The sequence below is a fragment of the Lygodium microphyllum genome, chromosome 21, assembly GCF_053477565.2.
Source record: "Lygodium microphyllum isolate KBCC chromosome 21, Lygodium_microphyllum_v1.1.10, whole genome shotgun sequence".
Taxonomy (NCBI): Eukaryota; Viridiplantae; Streptophyta; class Polypodiopsida; order Schizaeales; family Lygodiaceae; genus Lygodium; species Lygodium microphyllum.
The window spans coordinates 13,618,841-13,642,632 of NC_141155.1; the positions used below are offsets into that span (position 1 = coordinate 13,618,841).

The 23,792-nt window shown below is 44.0% G+C and overlaps 1 protein-coding gene and 1 pseudogene across 2 annotated transcripts in view; one reads left to right on the forward strand and one right to left on the reverse strand.

The window, feature by feature from the left end:
* LOC148017756 (protein TRIGALACTOSYLDIACYLGLYCEROL 2, chloroplastic-like) overlaps window positions 1–23,792 on the reverse strand; it is a 54,478-nt gene that overhangs the window by 18,417 nt on the left and 12,269 nt on the right. The gene's annotated exons all lie outside the window — the stretch shown is intronic.
* LOC148017757 (uncharacterized) lies at window positions 1,901–3,907 on the forward strand (annotated as a pseudogene).

Here is a 23,792-nt window from a genome sequence, read left to right on the forward strand (position 1 = left end):
ATGAGCTTAACACATATATCCTCAATGCTACTTGAGCATGAGGCATCTTTGCATTTACAAGGGAGGCTTCCATCTCATTATGGAGGTTCCAGTGAGGCTTTTACAACTTCAAAGAGGGGTGACAAGAAAAACAAGTCGAAGGCCTAGTGTTATCACTATGGTAAGAAGGGACACTTGCAGAAGGACTACAAGGAGTTACCAACCTCACGGAAGAAGAAGGAGAAGACAAAGAAGTGGAATACTGACTCCTCAAACGAGTCATCCTCTTCCTTAGACTTCAACTCCAATCCTCCGGCCAAGGGGAAGTCCAAGCCGCAACAAGGATCCACTTCTTCAGACTAAGAGACACACTTGACTACTCCTTCTTCTCTACTACTTTCTAGTCCAGGTGATGCGGTCATCCTTCACAGCTCTCCAATGCCAGAGAGGGAGTGTGAGAGGTGGTGAGATAGAGCAACCAAGTCTCATCTATACAATTATACGAATGCACAGGTTCTAGAGAGGGACGTTCCTAATGCATCGACCGAAATCTCTCGCAGATTCAAATCCTAAAGCTAGGATTGGTATCCAAGTTCACGATGAGCTATTTCTTTGACAAAGTAGGATTGGCTCCTAATCCGAGCTCACATGAGAAGACACTTTGGCAATCTTGGCCAAAGGTGGGGAATCCATGGTCACATTTATTTAGTGGCAATTTTGACAAGCTAGTCTTGTATGCTACTAGGAGACATTGCTGATAAACAAAAAGATCTATTATGACTTTTCTCTATTTTTAGGAGCTGGTACGACATAGTGACAAGAAACGGCCGGAACGACCCCCCGGCACGTGGAATCGCCGTCCTCGGAATGTATCCGTCATGGACCGCGTTTCCAAATGATGGAACGTTCCCTGTCCCGTTTCAAACAGGGAAGCGTTCCCTGTCTGAAACGGGACAGGGAACGCCATGTGGCAGGCAAAACTTACCTGCGCCTAGTCGCCCCCATTCTGCTTCCGCCTGCGCTTCGCGTTCTACTCCCGCCCGGCGCCCAAACTCCCGCCTGCATCCTGCATCCTGCTCTTCACGTTCTACTCCCACCTACATCCTGCTCCCGGGACCCGCCTGCATCCTGCCCCCAGCGGCCAGCCACCTTCATTCTCTTCCTTCTTCTTCTTTCTTCTCTTCCTTCTCTTCCCTCTCTTCCTTCTTCTTCTTTCTCCTCCCACCTCCAACCTCTTCCTTCTCTTCCTTCTTCTTCTTTCTCTTCTTTCTCTTTCTTCTCTTCCTTCTCTTCTTCCTTCTACCTTCTCTTCACTTCTCCCTTCTCTTCTTCCTTCTTCCTTGAACCTTCTTCCTTCTCTTCCTTCTTCTCCTCTTCTCTTGAGTCTTCCTTCTAAGTTCTTTTCCAAGTTCCAAGTTCTCCTCTTTTCTTCTTCTTCTCCCTTCTCTCCCTTTCCCTTCTCTCTAGACTCTTGAGTGAGTCTTGACTCTTGAGCCTTCTCCCTTCTCTCGAGCCTTCAATTTTTCCTTCTCTCGACTCTTGAACCTTCAATTTTCAGCCTGAAATCATAAATGGCTTCATCTTCCCGCCCCGCTCGTCGGGTTGGTGGTCGAGGAAGAAGGTCTGATGATTGGTCATGGTGGGAAGAAGTAAATGCTGACCGCCCTTTGAGTGGTGGAGGATCTCGACCATGGACTTGCAAGCTTTGCCCATACAAGCGAACTAGTGGAGCAAACAAGGTAATCCATTGACCCGAGCATTTGTATTTCAAATTTTTATTGATTTTAATTTTTCAAAGTTCCTTAAATATTAGAATATGGACTACCAATTGCCACTTGTTCCATTTTAATATTTATGCATAATCATGTCCGAGCTCATCTCCTACATGAGCCAAATTCAAAGGTGCAGTTTTGTCCAAATGTGACCTTGGAGAAGCAAAGGGAGCTTCGTGACCGTGTAGCAGGTCAACAAGCTTATCTTGCATCTAGACCACGACGTGTTGCAGTTGACCCTGCAACTTTTGTGACACCATCCCTATCAGATGTATCTAGAGCAGGGTCAGTATCAGGAAGTGCTACCTCCACACCTACTGCAGGCATTACATCGGCCATGGCATCAACAACGCCACATGTTGCACGTAGACAAAGCACACTTGATGCTAGTTGGGATCCCAAGAAGAAGGAAGAGGTGGATACATCAGTGGCACGCTTTTTTTATCATGACCACATTCAATTTCGTGCAGCCAGGTCAGAGTATTTTAAATTGATGTGCAAGAAGATTGGTGAGTATGGCCCTTCGTATGTACCTCCATCATCAGAGACCTTACGCACCACTTTGCTCGACAAGGAAAAGCGCCTTGTTGAGCAAGCAGCAGTGACTAGAAAGAGCATGTGGGCTAAAAATGGAGTTTCCTTGATTGCTGATGGTTGGAGTGATACACGCAAGCGATCCATTCATGGTATGATTGCTTATTCTCGTGGAGAAATGTATTTCATATCTTCACATGATGCATCGGGGACAAGAAAGTCAGCAGATGTACTTGCAGCAGAGTGGGTTACAGGTGTTGAGCTTATTGGCCCAGAGCATGTTGTGGGATTTGTTGCAGATGGAGAGCCTGCAAATAGGGCAGCAGGTGCTATTATTCAGGGATATTATCCGCATATCACAGTTTCATATTGTATGGCTCATTGCTTGAACAACCTACTAAAGGATATTGGTAACCTGTCATGGATTGCACCTGTCATAGAGCAAGGAGCTCAAATGGTTAGCTTTGTTTTGAATCACCAGTTTCTTCGCCATCACTTCTCTTTGCGGTCGAAGAAGACACTTTTAAAATAGTCTGATACCAGATTTGTCTTTAACTTCTTGATGCTAGGCAAGTTAAGAGAATGTAGTGGTGCCTTGAGGCAGTTATTTCTTAGTGATGAGTTTACCTCATCAACATTGGCAAATACTCCTACAAGTATCTTATGCTTGGAGAAAGCAAATAGCTCCACTTTTTGGGATGATGTAAAGCGGATAGATGCTATGGTATCACCCATTGTACATTTATTGAGGGTTATGGATGCTATGCAACCTTGCATTGGCAAGGTATATGAGGCTATGGATAGGCTGAATGAAAAGTTGCAGGAGTTGGCACCAAATGATGAGGCGTATGAGGAAATACACCATTTAGTTGTGACGAGGTGGAACTCCTATAGCTCACCCATGCATGCAGCTGCATTTGTTGTGGATCCTGAGTTCCAGGGCAAAGGTCAGGAGAATGACACTGAGGTTATGGATGCATGGAGACTTATATTGTCTCGTCTAGTGCCTGATCATGGCACTAGACGAAAGATCAGAGATCAACTTTCATGTTATAGGACCTTTCGGGGTTCTTTTGGTTGTGGGGATGCACAGGAGGATCGCTATAAGATTGGGGCAGCTTTGTGGTGGGAGGACTATGGTTCGGATGGTCCTGAGTTGCAGCAACTAGCCATCCGTATTTTGAGTCAGTCAGTTAGCTCCTCTTGTTTGGAGCAATTGTGGAGTACCTACGCTTACATTGCTTCAAAGAAGAGGAACCGTCTTGGTGTAGAGAGGGCAAACGATCTAGTATTTGTTAGTGCTAATTTGAGGATGTTATGTAACAGTATGACAACAAAGCCTGATCCATTCACAGAGTGGGAGATGCAGCAAGAAGAGGAGACACATGCTGATGTTGAGGGAGATGCAGCAATTCATGGTACACATGATGATGAGGCTGGCACTTCAGGAGTGGCTAGAGCAGCCTCAGATCATGATCATGATCTTTGATTTAGCTTACTTATCACGAGTCTCATGATACATGAGTCATGACACATTTACATTATATATGATATTATGATCATTGATGACACTGTGACACTTGGGCTGTTGACAGTTGTGCCATGCCGATATTATATTTGTACTTGAGTCTTGCACTCTTGCAGTTGCCCTTTGGGCTATTTTGGCATGCCGCATTTTGCTTCAGTCTAGAGATTAGACTTTATATTTGTAGTCTTTTTTGGGGCAATGAGCATGTTCTTTCAAAGATTAGACTTCAATTTCATATTTGTAATCTTTTAAGTTTTTTGGCAATGGTACCATAGGCATGTTCTTTTACTATTTAGCTTAGACTTTAAAGTTTAGTTCATTGTTCATTGTTTTATCATTTATGATTTTTGGCATATGTATTATGGATTTTATTATTTATAATTGAATAGCTTACCTCTTGAGCCTTGTAAGTTGCAATTCAATTTCTAATGAGTAGTTTTAGAATAATGCATGATATCTTAAAGTTAAAACTTAAAATAATTTGTCCTTGTGGATTATATACCTTGGTTTTAAGTTTTAACACTCCAGAGTCCACATGGATTATAAGTGAAATATTAAATTTTTTTCATGAATTTTGATTTTTTAAATGCCGTTCCCGTTCCCACGTCCCCGTTCCCTAGGTTTGGCGTTCCCGTCCCCGTCCCCGTCCCCGTTCCCCGTTTCATGTTTCTATGTGGTACGATCGACATCGACATCAAGTTCTCACCAAGGCACCTTGGTGGTGGCCTGATCACCCATTGCTTGGGTATCCATGGTTCTACTCTGGTGGTTATATATTGTATGGACTATGATGAGTCATTATCAATGTATCATCATATTGAATCAAATCACCCATGATATGAGAGAGGGCGTTAGTAGTTCAAATAGTTCATGTGTGAGGCCTAACCTAGATACCCAGCTCCCTCCTCATTATATCACATCATCACCTACAGGTTCTGTGGAGAGAGAGGTTAGAATTCACCAATTCTATGGGCAATGCCCAATGTTTTAGTCTTTAGTTCTTTTTCACTTCTTAGTGTGAACACAACTAAAGTTATAAGTTGTGCCACCACTCTTAGAGTTAGAGTTAGAGTCAATTAACTCTAGTTGAGTTAGAGCTAGGTCTATCTTAGACCTATCTTATACCTTTCATTCTCATTCTTTCAATTCAACAAGTACACTCTACTCTTTTGCTTCATCACACTCTCATTGTCTCCTTTTTCTCTCCTCCAAAGCTGGTTGTCATTTTCCAACATTTGGTATCAAAGCAAGGTTCTACACACAAATTCAGTTCAGCCACCGTCAATCAGTGCTACCCACCTAAGGTCTTGTTGCTGTTAGTTAGCTCTCCACCCAAGGAGCTACTGTTTTGGAGGAGCTGCTGCTGTTTTCAGCTCTGGCCCTTATTTTCTCACCTCTGCCTACCATATTCTCAGCCCTGCCTCTGCAATTTTCTGCAAACCTAAAAAGTGCAGAACCCCTAGTTTTCAGATTTGGGGTTTTTTTGAAATTTCTGCAATTTCCCATCCATTTTGGCCATATGTTTTTGAATCTCAGCTTGTGCTGCCCAAACTTTGGGACTTGTGTCAATTTCCACCCCCGGAGTTTAAATTGACAACTAACTCGAAGAAATTTCACAATTTCTGACATTCTCGCCATAAATTTTGAGGCTTTTGCCCAATATTTGTAGAACCACGTAAAATCTTTATTGGAAATGCCGAGATTGCACAATTTCATCAACATTTATGCAAGAAATTGGGGCTTTTTGTCCTAAAGGCTTTGGCATGCATCGCGAGGCAGATTTCAGCTGTTATTCGCTGTTGGCACACATCCCAAGATGACATTACTGCAGAAATTCAAGTTGTAAGGTACAAATTTCTTCAATTTCTTTGAAATTTTAGGAAGAAATTTGGGGCTCTTGCCCGACACGCATTCCAAGGCAGCAAACAAGCAATAGAGCAGCTTTTAATTGCTGTTACAGTTAGATTTAGCAAAAAATTCTGGAGAAATTCAATAAATTTTGGTGAGAATCGACATTAAGTTGCTGTTATTTGTACTTATGAGGGCACGCATTACGAGGCAGGTCTGGTACAACTGTGCATTGTTGTTATTTCTTGCTTGAGGGCTGATTTGGGTCAAATTGGGCACACTTTGGCATTTGTGTGACAGTGTTTTGTAAACCTCATGTTGCATTACTCTACCAAAGGCCATAAGACAAAGATGAAGTTTAGAGGCCCAGGTCCTTTTCGCATACATACAATTCATAGGACCAACAATGTCGAGCTTTGAGATACTTGGCAGTGAAGGCATAGGATTTTTCAATGGTAGTCACGTAAAAAATTATTATCCACCAATACATCTACTATATAAACCACCAATGGTGCTACCACTATTGCCATTTGTGGTGTCACAATTACTAGATTGGACCCCAAAGATGAAGAGCTATACCCATTGCATATCTTAGAATCGAGTTAACAATTAAAAGGAACATACTATTGATACTCTTGTTGACAAAGGTGTCAATTGTAATGTCATGACTCATAATTACTGTATCATCTCGAACTAAAAAAGATAGGCTAGAAGATAAGAAGATGAGGAGACACTATGCACAATGTATGGAGAGAGATAGAGAGAGTATGAAAAAGTAGAGTGAACTACAATTTTATTATTTCATTATTTGCAACTGTATATATACATGATACATTGAATGGGGTAGGTGAGCCCTTAATTTTATATCTAAGATTTTTACAATGAAGATCATTATGGGATCCTTTTGTCCACATATTGCATATCCTTATCTCTTTACAAGAAATATCTTAACTTGCTATACTTCTATCCTAAGATCCCCCCTCAAAAGGATTCCATGATGATTGCAAAATAGGAAATGTAACAAGCGAGATACATAGAAACTAGGGGTTAGACACCCAATCACACTGACCGGGGTATATAAGGTGTAAGAGTCCCAGATTAGGGCAACTAGTTATTATCAAGAACATACTCTTTACCTTCATCTTCAACTTCCATGGCTTTCTCCTTCCTTCTCTCCTCTTTTCTATATTTCTCTCTCCTCTTCTAGTCTTCTATTCTCTTCTTCTTGCTCTCTTTCTCTCTTTAGCTCTTCTCCTCTCTCCTAGTTACTCAGCTTATACACACATGTATAACAAGAAGGACTATAGTTAACCTCAGCTTTTTGGAGCAAGCAAGAGCTATGACTGGAGACTCAGACATATCTCGAGGTAAAATGGTTAAAATAGTAGGTTGTCACCTCTTTTCATGCAAATTTTAGGGGTTCCAGGCCAAGTTTAGAGTTCCAAGAGTTAGAAGAGAGCAAAACCCTAGTTACTTTTTGCCTCATCCCTCCTTCTCTCACCTCTCCTGCAAGCTACCATGGCTACCAACTCCTACAACCCTTCCCAACTTGCTCCAGCTTCCTCCGGGCCATCAACCACCACCAAGAACTAATTCCCCTAGTCCTGAGCTTCAAGCTGAACACCCTAGAGGCCAGGGAAACCTTGCTTTGGGCTCCAAGTAGCAGCCCATAATTTGTGGCACAAATTGCGAAGCTGCCCCTGGCCTCCTCTTGCCTCTTGCTTCAGCTCCTGGCCTCTCCCTTGGCATTCCTAGCCCCTGGGGCAAGGGTTGAACCCTCCTTCAGCAAGATTTGGCACTTCCTCCTCCGACATTGAGATCTCAGTTGAACACCTTGTTGTACACTGCCTGTGGACAGCCATTACAACTTAGCTCAAGCTTTTGATCTAGACCACAACCCCTGGAGCTCAGCCCTTAGGAGACCCCTCACCATTTTTGCCTCTTTCTTACCCGGATTGAAGTTATGGAGATCAACATGCATGGGCTTCTTGTGGGCAGTCATAAAAGCTTCATTTGAAGCTTTCCTTCTTTGAAGTCAAGCTTAGGAATAAAAGAGAGCCCTCATCATCATTGGAAGCATTCGAAAGGGAGTTCTCCAACCAACCAGGCTTGCTTGATGGAGCAAATGGGCATTGTGATGGGCTATGCTTCAATCATCTTCTCCAAGTAGTGAAGAGGTATGACAATCTGATCTTAATCTCTCATATTTATCCACTTGCTGAGCTTAATCCCTTTGTTGGAGAAATTTAAGATTGTATAGGCTTAGTAGTTCAATCCCTCTTGTATGCATGCATCATAGCTAATCCTGAATCAATTGTATTGACTGATATTAATCCCCATCTTTGTCTTGTGTGCCTTGGATAAGCCTCAAAGCGAGTAATAGCCTTTGTAAGTGGGCAAGTAGTAGCTAGTGAGTCACTGGACTGCCAAGGTAACCCCTATCCAAGGCCATATATACTTTGGCTAAGGAAAAATCTCACTAGTCAGAGTTTCCTACCAAAAGTTACACCCCATTTATTGATAGTAAGTCTCTTACCACTTAAGACCCTAAAGGGGTGCACAACCCGGCCTAGGGGAAACTTTGCCCACCTCTCGGTGATCCGAAGCCAAATACTTATATGCAGGTGTAGGTACTTTTCCATGATCACCACCTCCCTTGATGCAATGATCCCCCTTGGACACCCTTTCAATACTAACGGCACCCATATATGACACTTGAAGTACATGCAGCCAAAAGAAATGTATGGCAGTAAACTTCACTTATGCATTGATAACAGAGCAGATGGATATGCAATGATGCTTGGGATGGTGCTTAGTATGCTCACGATACTATTCATGCTGTTGATCATGCCTCTCAACATATGCCTCATCCATATAATGCTTTTGCACTAAGAGACATACAATGTTTTTGGTCACAGTCAAGTAGGACAATCATAAAAATCCTATTACAGAAAATTATATATTGCATTTGGGAGTTAACCCTATGGCTCATCTCAAAGAGGGCACGTCCCCTCTGGTCTGAATCAAAAATCTCCCTAATAAGAGCTATAGTTTGAAAGTTATTCCCATTTTTGTGCACTAGGGTCACTGTGGACACGGTACAGACCGCTCCAGGACAAGCACAATAATTCCATTGCAAAAAATTCTGATCATTTTCTTTCAAAAAGATTAATAGATCATCTCGAAGAGGACTTTTTCCCCTCCAATTTGAATTAAAAATCTCACCAATCGGAGCTTCCTACCAAAAGTTACACCCCATTTATTGATAGCAGGTCTTGTGGACTACATCCAAATCACTAGCCAAAAAGGCAAAAGTAAGGCCTTTGAGGAACTCCAAACGGAGATTAGAGACTCCCAAACCTCCATGAATGATGAACCAAGCTTGGCACAAGACTGCTTCGTCACATGGAACTGCATAATGACATGGTCACAAACCACCACCAAATGATGTCCAAGTTTGATGAAGTGATTGAGCACATGGACCTCTCAAGCTCGAGGAATCAATAGACCTTGGAGCAGCTCACGACTCTTCTTTCTCAGTTAGCTACAGCTTCATCCGAAGAGAAGGCCAATGACTCTAGGTATGAATCTAGACATCCACTACCTCAGGAGCCATTGCATGGTCCACAAGGCATACCTGGTGCTAAGAAAATACCCTCTTCTACCTCCGAGATTGGTGAACCCTCTCATGCGCATGATGAGCCTTTGTTGAGCTCCCCCATCAACCATGTAGCCAACACCCCACTGAGGCCCTCTCCCACCCTTGGTAGAAATCCCCCCACTCTCCCTAGGAGCCCCCATGCAACCTATATGAATCAGCCCCATCATGGACAGTATGGTACCAATGGCCAATATGAAAAAATCATGGGTAGCATGGCTATAATGGACAGCATGGGATAAATGCACCACATTGTATGTATGGACAACAAGGTATGTATGGCTACCATGGGATGTATAGACAGTAAGGGTTTCATGGGCAGCATGGCCCTCGTGATCTACATGACAAGATCATCCTCACTAAGTACAATGGGCAATCTCCCTCACCATCTGACTTGGAGAAATGGATGTCCAAGTTGGAGTCCTACTTCAATACCTATCCCCGCACTGATGATTAGAAAATAATCTTTGCTTCTCTCCATTTGGAAGGATTTTCCCACACATGGTGGCGCCATATCAATCAAGAGAATCATCAACTCATTGACTGGGAAGATTTTAAAATGCATGTGGTTCAAGTATTTGTGTCCCCTGTGGAAAAAGAGTGGTTGCCAAGACGGTGGTACTCTTGGCCAACGTAACCTCAGTATACGTGAGTACACAAATCAATTTATGAAATTGACCAGTCCAACATCTCTTCCCAACAGCTCCAAAATGAAAAAACGAGATTTCCCTCTCCCTTCAGCCCTATTTAGCCTTTCCCCCACTTGCATGGGAAAGTTTTGCCAAGTGGCAGCTTTCTTAATCCATTTTCAGCAATTTTCAGCCATTTAATTAATTTTCAGAATTAATTAATTCTAAAAATTAATTCAGCCCTTAATCCATGCCCAAAAAATTGTCCTTGCCCATCCAAAAATTAATTGGCTAGGCCATTTGCAACCCAAAGTGGTCCCATGCATTAATTGACCCTTGGACAAGCATTAATCCATTAATTAATGCCTAGTTCCTAGTGTCACCACTGACACTTAATGGCCAATTAATGGTCCTAGGGGCAAACTGACACCAAAATTCACCTAGAATCTAACAAGTGTAACTTGTTACAACTTTTGCCTTTGACACCCATCTTTTTCACACGTCCTTCGGGCTTCAACTCTGAAAAAGTAGCTTGCACCTCACATGTGCAACACATGTGCATCTTTTAATTACACATTTGATTAATCCTTTAATCAAATGTCGATTAAACATAAGCAAAGCATCAAATTTTCACATCCTCGTGACAGCAGAGAGAGTGTCAAAAGACTAACAAAGAGAGAGTGGGAGTGACGGACTAAAGGATCAGCCATAAGGAATGAATGAGAGAGTGGCTGATAAATAGGCACAGTTAGTCTAGGGTGATGCCCCTTTTTGGGGCTGCAAACACTAAACGTTGTGAAGAAAACTGCTAGGGTTTGCACTGAGAACATACAGAGTGTACAACCACGACAGAAACACAAAGAGACAGATGTAGACACAGAGAGAAAAACTCGAACCCTAAACACAAAACTCAAAACTCAAACACAAACAAAAGAAGGGAGAGAGGGAACACAACTCTGAAGTGAATGAATGCTGTAAATGAATGTAACAGTGTACAGTGTCCTCAAGGGCAGAGCAATGTCGGAGAGTGACGTCCACTAGAGACAGATCCCAAGTCTGTGACAACCAGTTGGAGTGTGAAGAGAGAGGAAATTGCAAAATGATGGTACCAAAGGCTGCTGGAGAACCAAACGCAAGCTGTAGAAGATGCAGAGGGCAAAGGGTGGCCCCAGAAGGCTACAAACACAGCAGATAGAGTGTCGCCTAATAGAGGAGAGTATCAACCAGCAGTCGCCTATCAATGGAGGACCACAACGCAGGGTACTAAAGGTCGCCTGATGGAGGACTACCACCATAAACGCAGCCAATATTGGGATGTAAAGGTCCTTTATTCACCTCCGTGTATTTTACACGTGTATTATGTTGTACATGTGAATGCACCCTTACGGGCCCTAAGTATAAATACATTTTATTCTTTCTGTACCAACACATTGTTGGTACACCCAAAATTGATTCGTCACTCTTACTCTCACTCTCACTCACTTGCTCACCTCCTCTACTGCAAATCTTCACGCTTCCGCTACCCGCGCGCTCCAACAACTGGTATCAGAGCTGCGGTTAAGGTGCTCGCGCTCCTCGGAGTCCGTGCGAGACATCTCCATTGTTCGCTCGCGCGAAATACACAGGTCGTTTTTGACCTGGCAGCTCACAGGAGTGGTCGTGTCTGACCAGCGGGCTTACACAGGTCGTGTTTGACCAGCGACAGCTCACAGGAGTGCAGGCGACAGTTTCTCAGCAAGCCACAGGTCAGTTCGTTGCTTCTCCAGCAGGCGACAGGGCTCATTCGTCACTTTCTGACCAGGCGAGTGCAGGCGATGACCAGGCAGTTGCAGGCGACAGCTCACGAAAGCAGGCGATGACCAGACAGCTGCAGGCGACAGCTCACGCAAGCAGGCGACAGGTCGACAGGTCAAAATCGTCAGCCGAAAGTTCACGCAAACAGGCGGCAGTCAGTTTTGACCTGAAAAATCAGGTCACGACAGTTTTTTAATCTTTTGTGTGATTTTTCACACTTACACAAGCCCCGGTTCATGCGCACAGGCACAGTTTGCAGATTTGTGCAATTTTGAGCCTGAAATTTGGGGCTTTTTCCAGTTTTGATGTTGTTTATGCTTGACAGTGACATCTATGTCAGAAATTGCAGACATTGTGCGCATTGACCTCAATTAAATTGGGGATTTTTCAAAATTTGTTGGAATTTTGCTCATCCGAGTAAAATTTCTTGGCATTGAACCAAGAAAAATTGGGGCTTTTCATGTATTGATGTAATTTTTCTCAGCTGAGTCAGTTTGGCTGACATTTGCGCACATTTGGACCTGGAAATTTGGGATTTTGTGCAGAATTTGATAAATTTCTGCATTATTTGCCTGTGCAGTGGCTGGTTTATGTAAAAACAGCAGAGGATTATTGCTGGTTATGCAAGAACAGCAGTGTATTTGCTGATTTAGCTTGTGCTCTTGCAGTTCAGTGCATTTACACTTGTACTTGTGATAAAATGGCTGCAACTTCTTCCAGTTCTGACATTAAAAGTTTGATGGAAATCAAGCGATTTGATGGTCAGGGCTTTGATCTTTGGAAAGATCGTATGCAGGGCATACTGTTCTTAAAGGATTGTGAGGATGCTTTGCAAATGGATAAACCCGCACAAATGTCTGAGGCGGATTGGGCCAAAGTCAATAAAAGGGCTGTGGCTTATATAAAGATGGGTGTCACTGATGACATTTTGACAGACATTAAGGGTTTAGACATTGGTCATGCAATATGGGAGAAGTTGAAAACTACCTATGAGATCACCACACCTGTTAATCAGGTACATTTAATGCGCAAGTTAGTGAATATGCGGCTGGATGAGTCCAAGCCTGCAGCTGAGCACTTGTGTGCATTTACTGGCATTTTAAATCAGCTCAAGGATGCAAGTTTGGATTTTGATGATAAGTTGAGGGCGATCTTTTTTATCATAACATTGCCTGATTCTTGGGAGACTTTGGTTGTTTCTCTCAGTAATAACCCCAATCTCACATATGATGGTGTGAGGGGTTCGATTTTGAATGAAGAAATTAGACGTAAGTCTAGTGGAGAAGGCAGCAACTCAGCTTATAATGTTAGAGGCAGGGCTGAAAAGAAAAATGCAAATGTTGGACAGAGAAGCAGGAGCAAGAGCAAAGGAAAAGAAAAGAGTGATGTTACATGCTATCAGTGTGGTCGGAAGGGCCACAAGAAGCCTGATTGCAGGTATTACAAGAAGGAACAAGAGAGAAAGAAGAATGCAGGAGACAAAAAGAAGAAAGAGGAAAAGACAGATGCATCTGAGGCAGGCAAAGGCAAGGAAAAGGCCAATGTGGCCTCCAGTGTTGTCATAGAGGAGCTCTCAGATGCAGAGGCTGATGTATTATGTGCAGTGGATTATGATGCCCTTGTATGTCACATGCAGGATATGCAGATCACCAAGGCTGATGTGATTGATGCACATTTGTCAGTTGATGATGGTGTCACTCAGACTTAGATTGTAGACTCTGGTGCCTCTTTCCATGTGACTCCATGCTTGGAGTGCTTTGCTACTTTTGATGCAGGCTGTTATGGCAAGGTTTACCTTGGAAATAATCATGCTTGCAGCATTGATGGGATTGGCACCATACACTTGTCTTTGGATAATGGGCAAGAACTTGTGTTGAAAGATGTCAGATATGTGCCTGGCATCAAGAAGAGTTTACTATCTGTTGGACAGCTTGACTTGCATGGTTACACCACACTGTTTGGTGGTGGTTTGTGGAAATTAAAAAGGGGTTCCATGCTGATTGCTAAAGGAACCAAGAAGGGCACTTTGTATTGTCTGCACTGTAAAGCGTTGAATGGCAAGTTTCTTGCAATTGCTGAAATTGGCTGTCATTTGGAGTTATGGCATAAGACATTAGGCCATATGAGCCAGAAAGGACTTGATGTCCTTACCTCTTTGAAGAGGGTTGATGGAAAAGGCTCTAAACTTGATTTTTGTAATGACTATCAGTTTGGAAAGCAAATGAAAAATTCCTTTTACTCTGGTGTCTCCCGTAAGCCAAATGTATTGGACTTAGTGCATTCTGATGTATGTAGCATGCCTTTGAAATCGTTGGGTGGTGCTGCATACTTTGCCTCTTTTATTGATGATTATTCCAGGAAGATTTGGGTTTATTTGTTGAAAAAGAAAAGTGAAGTGTTTGCTGTTTTTAAAATTTTTCATGCATTCGTGACCACTCAGACAAGTAGAAAGTTGAAATGCTTGAGAACTGATAATGGGGGTGAGTTCACGTCTAATGAATTTAAGTCCTTTTGTGACTTGCATGGGATCAAGAGGGAGCTTACAGCCCCTTACAGCCCTTCTTCAAATGGTGTGGCTGAAAGATACAATAGGACTCTATGTGAGAGAGTGCGGTGCATGCTGTCCACTGCTAATCTCCCTCATGAATTTTGGGGAGAGGCACTTAAAACCGCGGTTCACATTTGCAACTGCTCTCCAAACAGGTCCTTAAATAATGGCATTCCTGAGGAGGTTTGGTCTGGCAAACCGGCCTCATATGACCATTTACGAATATTTGGTTGTGATGCTTTTGTGCATGTTAGAGATGAGCTGAGGAATAAACTTAACCCGAAATCCACCAAAGGCATTTTCATGGGCTATGGTGATGAGGGTGAATTTGGCTACAAGGTGTGGCTACCTCGGTCCAAGAAAATTGTTCGCAGCCGTAATGTTGTGTTTAATGAGGCAAAGTTGCTGAAAAGTACTTTAGCCTCTGATGAAGACATGAAAAAGGTCACATTTCAGAATTCGCAGCCACCTATTACTTCAAATGATGAGCCTCATGGTGCTGTACCACAGGCTGAAACTGATGATCAGCCGGTTATCTTTGAGCCAGATGATGATGGACAGCAAATAGAAGCACAGGGAGGTCATGGACAGCAAGATAGACTTGCTGATTATGAAAATGCAGGTGCTGGAAATGAAAATGAAGGTGCTATACACCATGAACAGCATGCTGAAAATGGCTTACAGCAGCCAATAAATGCTGAAAATAACATGCCTCTAGATGTAGATCCGATTCCTGAGAATGTAGATCATTGGGCATGCAGGTCTACACGCCTAAGAAGGCAGCCACATAGGTATGACCCCTCTTTGCATTATGTGATGCTTACTGATGAGGGTGAGCCTCTAACATATAAAGAGGCTAAGTCATGCAAATTCAGCAATAAGTGGGAGCTAGCTATGCAGGAAGAGATTAAATCTCTGTATGCTAATGATACTTGGGATCTTGTGTTGTTGCCCAAAGGAAGAAAGCCTCTTCCAAACAAATGGGTTTACAAAGTAAAGACAGTTGATGGAAAACCCAAGTACACGGCAAGATTGGTTGCCAAAGGGTATGCACACAAGGAAGGGATTGACTTCCAGGAGGTCTTCTCACCTGTCGTGAAGATGACCACACTACGTGTGCTTTTTGCTCTCACTGCTGTATTGGATTTAGAGCTGTACCAAATGGACGTGAAAACAACTTTTCTGCATGGTGACATTGATGAGGAGATCTACATGAAACAGCACGAGGGTTTTGTAGTTCCTGGAAAAGAGCAGTTGGTGTGTAAACTAAAACGCAGCTTAAATGGGCTGAAACAAGCACCACGGTAGTGGTACAAAAAGTTTGACACTTTTATGCTCTCACATGGGTTTACACGCAGCCATGCAGATCATTGTTTGTATATGAAAAAGGATACAGATGCCAGCCCTATCATACTTGTTTTGTATGTGGATGATATGTTGTTAGCTGGGAAGAGAAAGACTAGCTTGGATGCTCTCAAAGATCAGCTGAAATCAGCTTTTTCCATGAAAGATTTGGGGAATGCAAAGCATATATTGGGCATGAGGATTCGTAGGGATAGAACGCAGAAATTGTTGTTCTTATCTCAAGAAAAGTACATTGAAAAGGTACTGGACAGATTTAACATGGCTGAAGCTAAGCCTCTCGGAGTACCCTTACCTCCATACCTTAAGCTTAGTAAAACCAACAGCCCAAAAGATGACATGGAAGCCAATGCTATGAAGGGAGTCCCTTCTGCATCAGCTTGTGGCTCTCTTATGTATGCTATGGTGGCTACTCGTCCAGACATTGCTCATGCAGTGGGAGTTGTCAGCAGAACAGGGCCAAGCGCAGCAGGAGGGATAGCGCCAAACAATGGGCGACAGCTGGAAGAAGGCACCAGGGCATTGCGAGGCTGGAGGGAGAGCTGGCAACAGTCCCGAAAGCTGGACAGCCATGTGAAGGTAAACCGATGGCTGAAATCTGCACCGGAGAGTGTGAAACCTGCACAAACGGAATTAAGGCTGAATGGGGGCAGCTTGTCTATTTATAGATTATAGCGTGTATGACGAGTAGTAGCTAAACTCCTGACGACCGTCAAGTATGAAGTATGGCGTGTATGAAATGGCACGAGTGATCCCTTCTTTCACCTCCCAACCTCACCTAGATGAGTGCTGGCTCCTCTCTTCCCGTTTCCTCTGCCAGCCGTCAGTTTCAAGTGAGTCCTACTATTCTTAGACTCTCTTACTCTCTAGGCTCCCCTTGACCCCGTTCGGGTGCCCAAGGCCCCTGGACAGTCATCCCTCGCGCCTGTCTCCCATAAATTACCTTATTAATGTAACATTTCCTTCCCCTTAAGAATCGGTTTCGTCCTCAAAAACGATACTTGGAAGGTCCAACTGTAAAGTGGGAAACCTTTTCCTTAGGGTACTTACTCGCTCCCATGTTGAGCTTTCTTCTGAACAATCTTTCCATCTGACCAAATATTCTTGATAAATAGTATTTCTTGTTCGTCTGTTACGAACATTTAATATTCTTTCTGGTTCATGTGGATTAGATTGGTCATCTAATAGCCCCTCAATATTATCATTTAAGATTAGATTATCCAAATCACCCAGCTTCTTCCTTAACTTACTTACATGAAAAACTGGATGTGTTTTACTACCAGCAGGTAGTTGGAGCTTGTAAGCCTGTCCTCCCACCCTTTTAAGTATCGTGAAAGGACCACAATACCTAGGTGAAAGCTTTGGACATCATCCTGTTTTCATGGTTTTAGTTTGTTCAGGCACCTTAAGATAGACCAATTCTCCTTCTTCAAAGGAGATGTCTCTTCGGTGAGGATCTTGTTAGATATGATCAATGCCCCACCCTCATTAGGTGCTACCAATGATCCATGGTGCTCAAAGTTGTAAGGCCCCCATTATGAGGAGAAGCCAAATGTGAGCCCGGACATTGGTTGAGTCCTGACTTGTATATCAGATGAGGTCTATGTGACCGGATGGCAAAAAGGTGACTGTTGTGGGTCTAATCTTTGGGTTAGACGGAGTGGTTATGCTGGTAGCAACTCGAGGCACATTGCATTGAGTTGCGTGGTAAGGGAGTTAAAAGGGGCCCCTATTGTGGGGTCCGGGGGCCGCGGAAGCGGCCCCTGGCTGGGGGGTCCCAGGGGGGCCAGCGGCCCCCCTGGCGGGGGTCCGGGGGCAGCGCCCCCGGCCCGATGGTAAAGGGAATATTCCCTGGAATATTCCCTGGCCGACTAGTGGAGGCTCATATGGTAGGTCGGTCAGCAGGCCGACCTAACGACCTTCGCGGGCTATAAAAGCTAAACCCCTTCGCAGCCACCTTACACTCATCTTTCACCCAGTCAGAGTTGTTGTTCCAGCTAGCCTTAAGCTCTTCACCTATCTTCTGTCTAGATCGCCATCTAAGCTTCATTCATTGGAAGCGCACGGGTGGACAGAGCCATCTTTGTATCAGTTGTTTGGAGTTAAAGAATTTTACTGATTCTCCTCTTATCTGTTGTGTACTCTCTATCTCTTTCTCAGATTCTGTTCGCTGCGCCGTGTAATATTTTACATGGTATCAGAGCCCAGGGGGCTCTAGAGATCGGAGAGCGTGCAAGAGGCAAAGGCTTCAACAGCAAAGAGAAACGATGTCGACTCCGGGAAGCAGTTCTGGCGCATCAGGAAGCGGTGCAGGAGGTGGTGCTGCTGTACCGGCTATTCAAACACTGAGGATTCGTCCACCAACCTTCAGCGAAGGCAAGTTAGATGGTACAAACTACACCTTGTGGAAGTTCAAAATTACAACTATCCTTGATTCTTATGAGCTTCTGGAGACTGTGCTGGGGACTGACGCAGAACCACAGCCTACCCCCGACCCATCAAATCCTAGTGTGATGATTCCTCCGAATGCAGATCTTCTACGAGCTTGGAAACGAAGGAATGCAGATGCATTGTGTGCCTTAGTTACAAGCTGTTCTGACAGTGTTTTGACTCTGATTCAGCATACAACCAAAGCGTCAGAGGCTTGGAATGTACTAAGGAGTCAGTATGAAACACGAAACCAAACAAGGATTCAAAACTTGGAGAATCAACTAGCAGCGGAGAAGTTTGCTGAAGGAGAGACGGTTGAAGCATTCATCACTCGGATTAAGAATCTGCGCGACCAGATGGCTGGCGCTGGGATACAAAAGACTAGCGAAGAGCTAGCTCGGAGGTGTCTTCGGATTTGTCCACAAAAGTTTGATGGACTAGTAACTGCCCTTAATACTCAGGTGAGACCTCAAGCTTTGACTTTTGAGGAGTTTTGTGCATTATTAATGGAGGAGGAGTTGAGGCTGAAAGCCCGAGAAGGAAGCAACAATGGAGATGCTGCATTCTCTGCCAATGCAAAAGGCAAAGGTGTTTCCTCCACCAAAAATGATGGTGACAAAAAGAAAAAGGGCGGCAAGAAGAAGTTTCAAGGAGAGTGCTTCTACTGTAAGAAGAAAGGACATGCGATTGCAGATTGTCGTGTCAAGAAGGCAGATGAAAAGAATGGTACCCTTAAAACTAAAGGGAAAGAGACAGCCAATACGGCTGAAGCAGAGTTGGAATTATTCATGGCGACCATTGAGGAAGTGTGCTCCTCGGCGCAAGAAGAATCTACCACTGACTCTTGGGTGTTGGATAGTGGGGCCTCCCGTCACATGACCAACAAGAAAGGTCTATACAGTTCTATGCAGCCTCTACAAGAATCCATCACTGTGACGGTTGGAAATGATGCTAAATGCCCTGCTGCGGGCACAGGTACTATTTCTTTTGTTGCTGCAAATGGTGAAGTCAAAAAGCTTTCAAATGTGTTGTATGTTCCCGAAATCAGGAGAAATCTCTTATCAGTTGCTGCCATAACTGATCTTGGTCATGAAGTGAGGTTCAAGAAGACAGGTGCAGAAATTATTGATAGTGCTGGCACAATTGTTGGCAAAGGAGAAAGAAGGAACAACCTGTATGAGCTAAGTGCTCTTACAGCCACCGCTGGAGTGGGCACAAGTAAGCTTTGGCATGAAAGGTTTGGACACATCGGATTTGCAGTATTGAAGGAGATGCAAAAGCAAGGTATGGTTGCTCACCTACCTACAATAACTGAATTGAAGGAACCATGTGAAGCTTGTATGATGGGCAAGCAACAGAGAAAGGCATTTCCACAAGAAAGCAAGAATAGAGCACATGCTCCTCTAGAGTTGGTGCATGCTGACTTGTGTGGTAAGATGCCTACACAGGCCTTGGGGGGATCTTCTTATTTTATGCTGATTGTCGACGACTACAGTAGGAAGATGTGGGTGTACTTCCTTCGTGATAAGGCTCAAGCTTTTGGTAAGTTTAAAGAATGGCTAATACTTGTTGAGAATGAAACAGGGAAAAGTGTGAAGAAATTTAGAACAGATGGTGGTGGTGAGTTCAACTCAAAGGAGTTTGAAGGCTTTTGCAAGAGCAAAGGTATCAAGCGTCAATTGACAACGCCTCACACACCTCAGCAGAACGGTGTTGTGGAACGCAGGAATCGCACCATTGTGGAGATGGCAAGATGCATGCTAAAGGGCAAGGGATTACCTAACCATTTTTGGGCTGAAGCTGTTAATACTGCAGTCTACATTCTAAATCGGAGCTATACAAAGGCTCTCAAGGGAAAAACACCTCATGAGGCTTACACTGGTAAGAAACCATCTGTCTCACATTTCAGAATTTTTGGATGTGAATGTTATGCACATGTTCCAGATGAGAAGAGAAACAAGTTACAACCAAAAAGCAGAAAATGTATCTTCTTGGGTTATAGTGATGAGCAGAAGGCTTACAAGTTATATGACCAAGAGGCAAAGAAGATCATCGCGAGCCGTGATGTGGTGTTCAAGGAGGAGCCGCATACAGTGGAGGAGGAGAAGGCAAGGTCTTCCACTTTATCATCAAGCGAAGAAGTAGTCCACTATGAACCTGTCCCGAGAGCTATCCCTATCCTTAAGGAGGAGGAAGCATCATCTTCAGATGATGAGGAAAAAGTTCACCAACCTGACATCACCCCACCGGAAAAGCCATTGCCGCGCTGGGTGAAGCAGCTCTATGACCACAATAATCCTATGCCTGCATCTGTTGAGGAGAAGGCAGACGGACCAAGGAGGTCTCAGAGAATAGAGGAGCAAAGGAGGGCTTCTGCTCACATAGTCAACATGGCCTTGATGGTTGAGATTATGAGAGAAGTAAAGGAGCCAACTGACTTAGAAGAAGCACTTGCAGATCCATCATGGAAGGCTGCTATGCAGGCGGAGTATGACAGCATAATGAAGAATGACACTTGGGAGCTAGTGGATCGGCCAGCAAAGCGGAAGATTATTGGCACCAAGTGGATCTGGAAGGTAAAGTACAAGGCTGATGGTACCTTAGAAAAGTACAAAGCTAGACTGGTTGCCCAAGGATTTTCACAAGTTGAAGGGTTTGATTTTCAAGAGTCATTTGCCCCAACTGCCAGAATGACCACTATTCGTACGGTACTTGCAGTGGCTGCCCACAAGAAGTGGCCAGTGTACCAAATGGATGTTAAGTCAGCGTTCTTAAATGGTGACCTCAAGGAGGAGGTGTACGTGGCTCAGCCACCAGGGTTTGAGGCCCCCCATTCTGAGAACAAAGTGTGTAAACTGAAGAAGGCATTGTATGGGCTGAAACAAGCCCCCAGAGCATGGTACCAGCGGATAGATAGGTTCTTTTTAAACCTAAACTTCAAAAGATGTGCCTCAGATGCTAACTTGTATGTTTACAGGGATGGTAAAAAGTCTGTAGTGATTGTCCTATATGTGGACGACCTTCTTATTACAGGTGACTATGAAGATATGATCAACCAAACTCGAAAGGCTTTGAGTTTTGAGTTTGAAATGACAGACTTGGGCTTGCTGCACTATTGTTTGGGGATTGAAGTCTGGCAAGAGCCAGGAAAGATCTTCATCTCTCAGAAGAAGTATGCATGGGAGATCTTGAAGGCATTTGGCATGACCGAGTGCAAGGAGATAGCTACACCTATGGAGGTGAATGTAAAGTTATCCGTTGAGGATACATCAGCACTAGCAGACATTGGGAGGTATAGGAGGTTGGTCGGCAGTCTAATCTACTTGTGTAACACCAGACCAGATATCAGTTTTGCTGTTGGTGTTTTGAGCAGGTTCTCAAACAAACCTCATGAGAGTCATTGGAAGGCTGGGATGCGGGTGCTCAGATACTTGAAGAAAACTCTTGACTATGGTATCACATACAGTTTCGGAACTTCTCTTGTGGGGAACTGTGACTCAGATTGGGCAGGAGACATTGATTCCAGGAAGTCAGTTTCTGGTTATTGTTTCTCTTTGGGTTCAGGAATTTTCTCTTGGATTAGTAAGAAGCAACCAACAGTGGCATTGTCTTCTACCGAAGCAGAGTACAAGGCAGCTTGTTTTGCTGCATGTGAGGCCGTATGGTTGAGAAGGATTCTATGGCATATGGGAGTGCAGGATGAAGAACCAACTGTGCTGAGATGTGATAATCAGAGTTGCATCGCCATTGCCAAAAATCCAGTGTTTCATGCACGCACCAAACATATAGAGATCCAGTATCACTATGTGCGTGATTTGATGGAGGATGGGATAGTGGAATTGGTCTACTGTCCAACAGAGGAGAATGGAGCAGATATCTTCACCAAAGCACTTACGAAGGATCTGCTTCAAGTTCATCTTCAGAGACTCGGCATTGGGCCGAGGAGATAGTTCACCTATGGGTGGACATTGAGGGGGGGTGTTAGATATGATCAATGCCCCACCCTCATTAGGTGCTACCAATGATCCATGGTGCTCAAAGTTGTAAGGCCCCCATTATGAGGAGAAGCCAAATGTGAGCCCGGACATTGGTTGAGTCCTGACTTGTATATCAGATGAGGTCTATGTGACCGGATGGCAAAAAGGTGACTGTTGTGGGTCTAATCTTTGGGTTAGACGGAGTGGTTATGCTGGTAGCAACTCGAGGCACATTGCATTGAGTTGCGTGGTAAGGGAGTTAAAAGGGGCCCCTATTGTGGGGTCCGGGGGCCGCGGAAGCGGCCCCTGGCTGGGGGGTCCCAGGGGGGCCAGCGGCCCCCCTGGCGGGGGTCCGGGGGCAGCGCCCCCGGCCCGATGGTAAAGGGAATATTCCCTGGAATATTCCCTGGCCGACTAGTGGAGGCTCATATGGTAGGTCGGTCAGCAGGCCGACCTAACGACCTTCGCGGGCTATAAAAGCTAAACCCCTTCGCAGCCACCTTACACTCATCTTTCACCCAGTCAGAGTTGTTGTTCCAGCTAGCCTTAAGCTCTTCACCTATCTTCTGTCTAGATCGCCATCTAAGCTTCATTCATTGGAAGCGCACGGGTGGACAGAGCCATCTTTGTATCAGTTGTTTGGAGTTAAAGAATTTTACTGATTCTCCTCTTATCTGTTGTGTACTCTCTATCTCTTTCTCAGATTCTGTTCGCTGCGCCGTGTAATATTTTACAGATCTGCATATGCTCTAGCTCGATTTTGAGCTTTCTTAATATTTTCTTGAGCAAATTTTAACATCCTATTCATATCCTCCAAAAAGTCCTTGGCTGCCTAAACCTTTTCCTTATGCAGTCCCACTGCATGAGGAGCTCTGGGCTGAAACCCATACATTAGCATAAATGGACTATATCTAGTGGAAGAGTGCTTGGCACTATTATATGCAAACTCTGCTATCAATAGATACTCTTCCCAATTAGTTTGCCTTTTACTTACATATGCCCTGAGCATATCTTCAAGGATTTGGTTAACCCTTTCAGTTTGCCCATCAATTTGCGGATAATCCGCCGTACTCATGCTAAGTTTAGTATCCAACTTCCTAAATACAGCACGCCAAAATTGACTATCAAATTTTCTATCCCGATCAAAAACTATATTTGCCGGAAGGCCATACAATCGGTATATGTTCTCTACGAACAATCTAGCCAATTCTGGTGTTTTAACATCAGTTGAAGTTGGAATAAACCTAGCCATTTTGGTTAACCTATCCACAATCACCCACACAGAGTCGTGCCCCCTCTGTGTTCTGGGTAACGCAACAATAAAGTCCATGGAGATACTCTCCCATTTTCCCGAAGGAATCTCTAATGGGTGGAGAAGTCCTCCCATTTTCAAACTTTCAACTTTATTAACCTGGCATTTATTACATTTGACCACATAGTCAAGAACGCCCTTATTCATTCCAGGCCAATAGAACTACCTTTTAATAAGACTATAAGTCTTATTAACTCTTGGATGTCCCGTGCTAGGGATATCATGACACTCAAAGAGTATCTGGCGCCTTATTTCTTCATCTTTCGAGACATATACCCTACCCTTATAGAGTAAATAACCATTATCAATGGTAAAATTCTTCCACTTGAATCTCATTTGAGCAACCCCTGATGCTCCGTTTCCTTGATGAACATCCTCAGATATTCCTTCCTCTGTGGAGGCTCTTCCATTTGGATCCCCA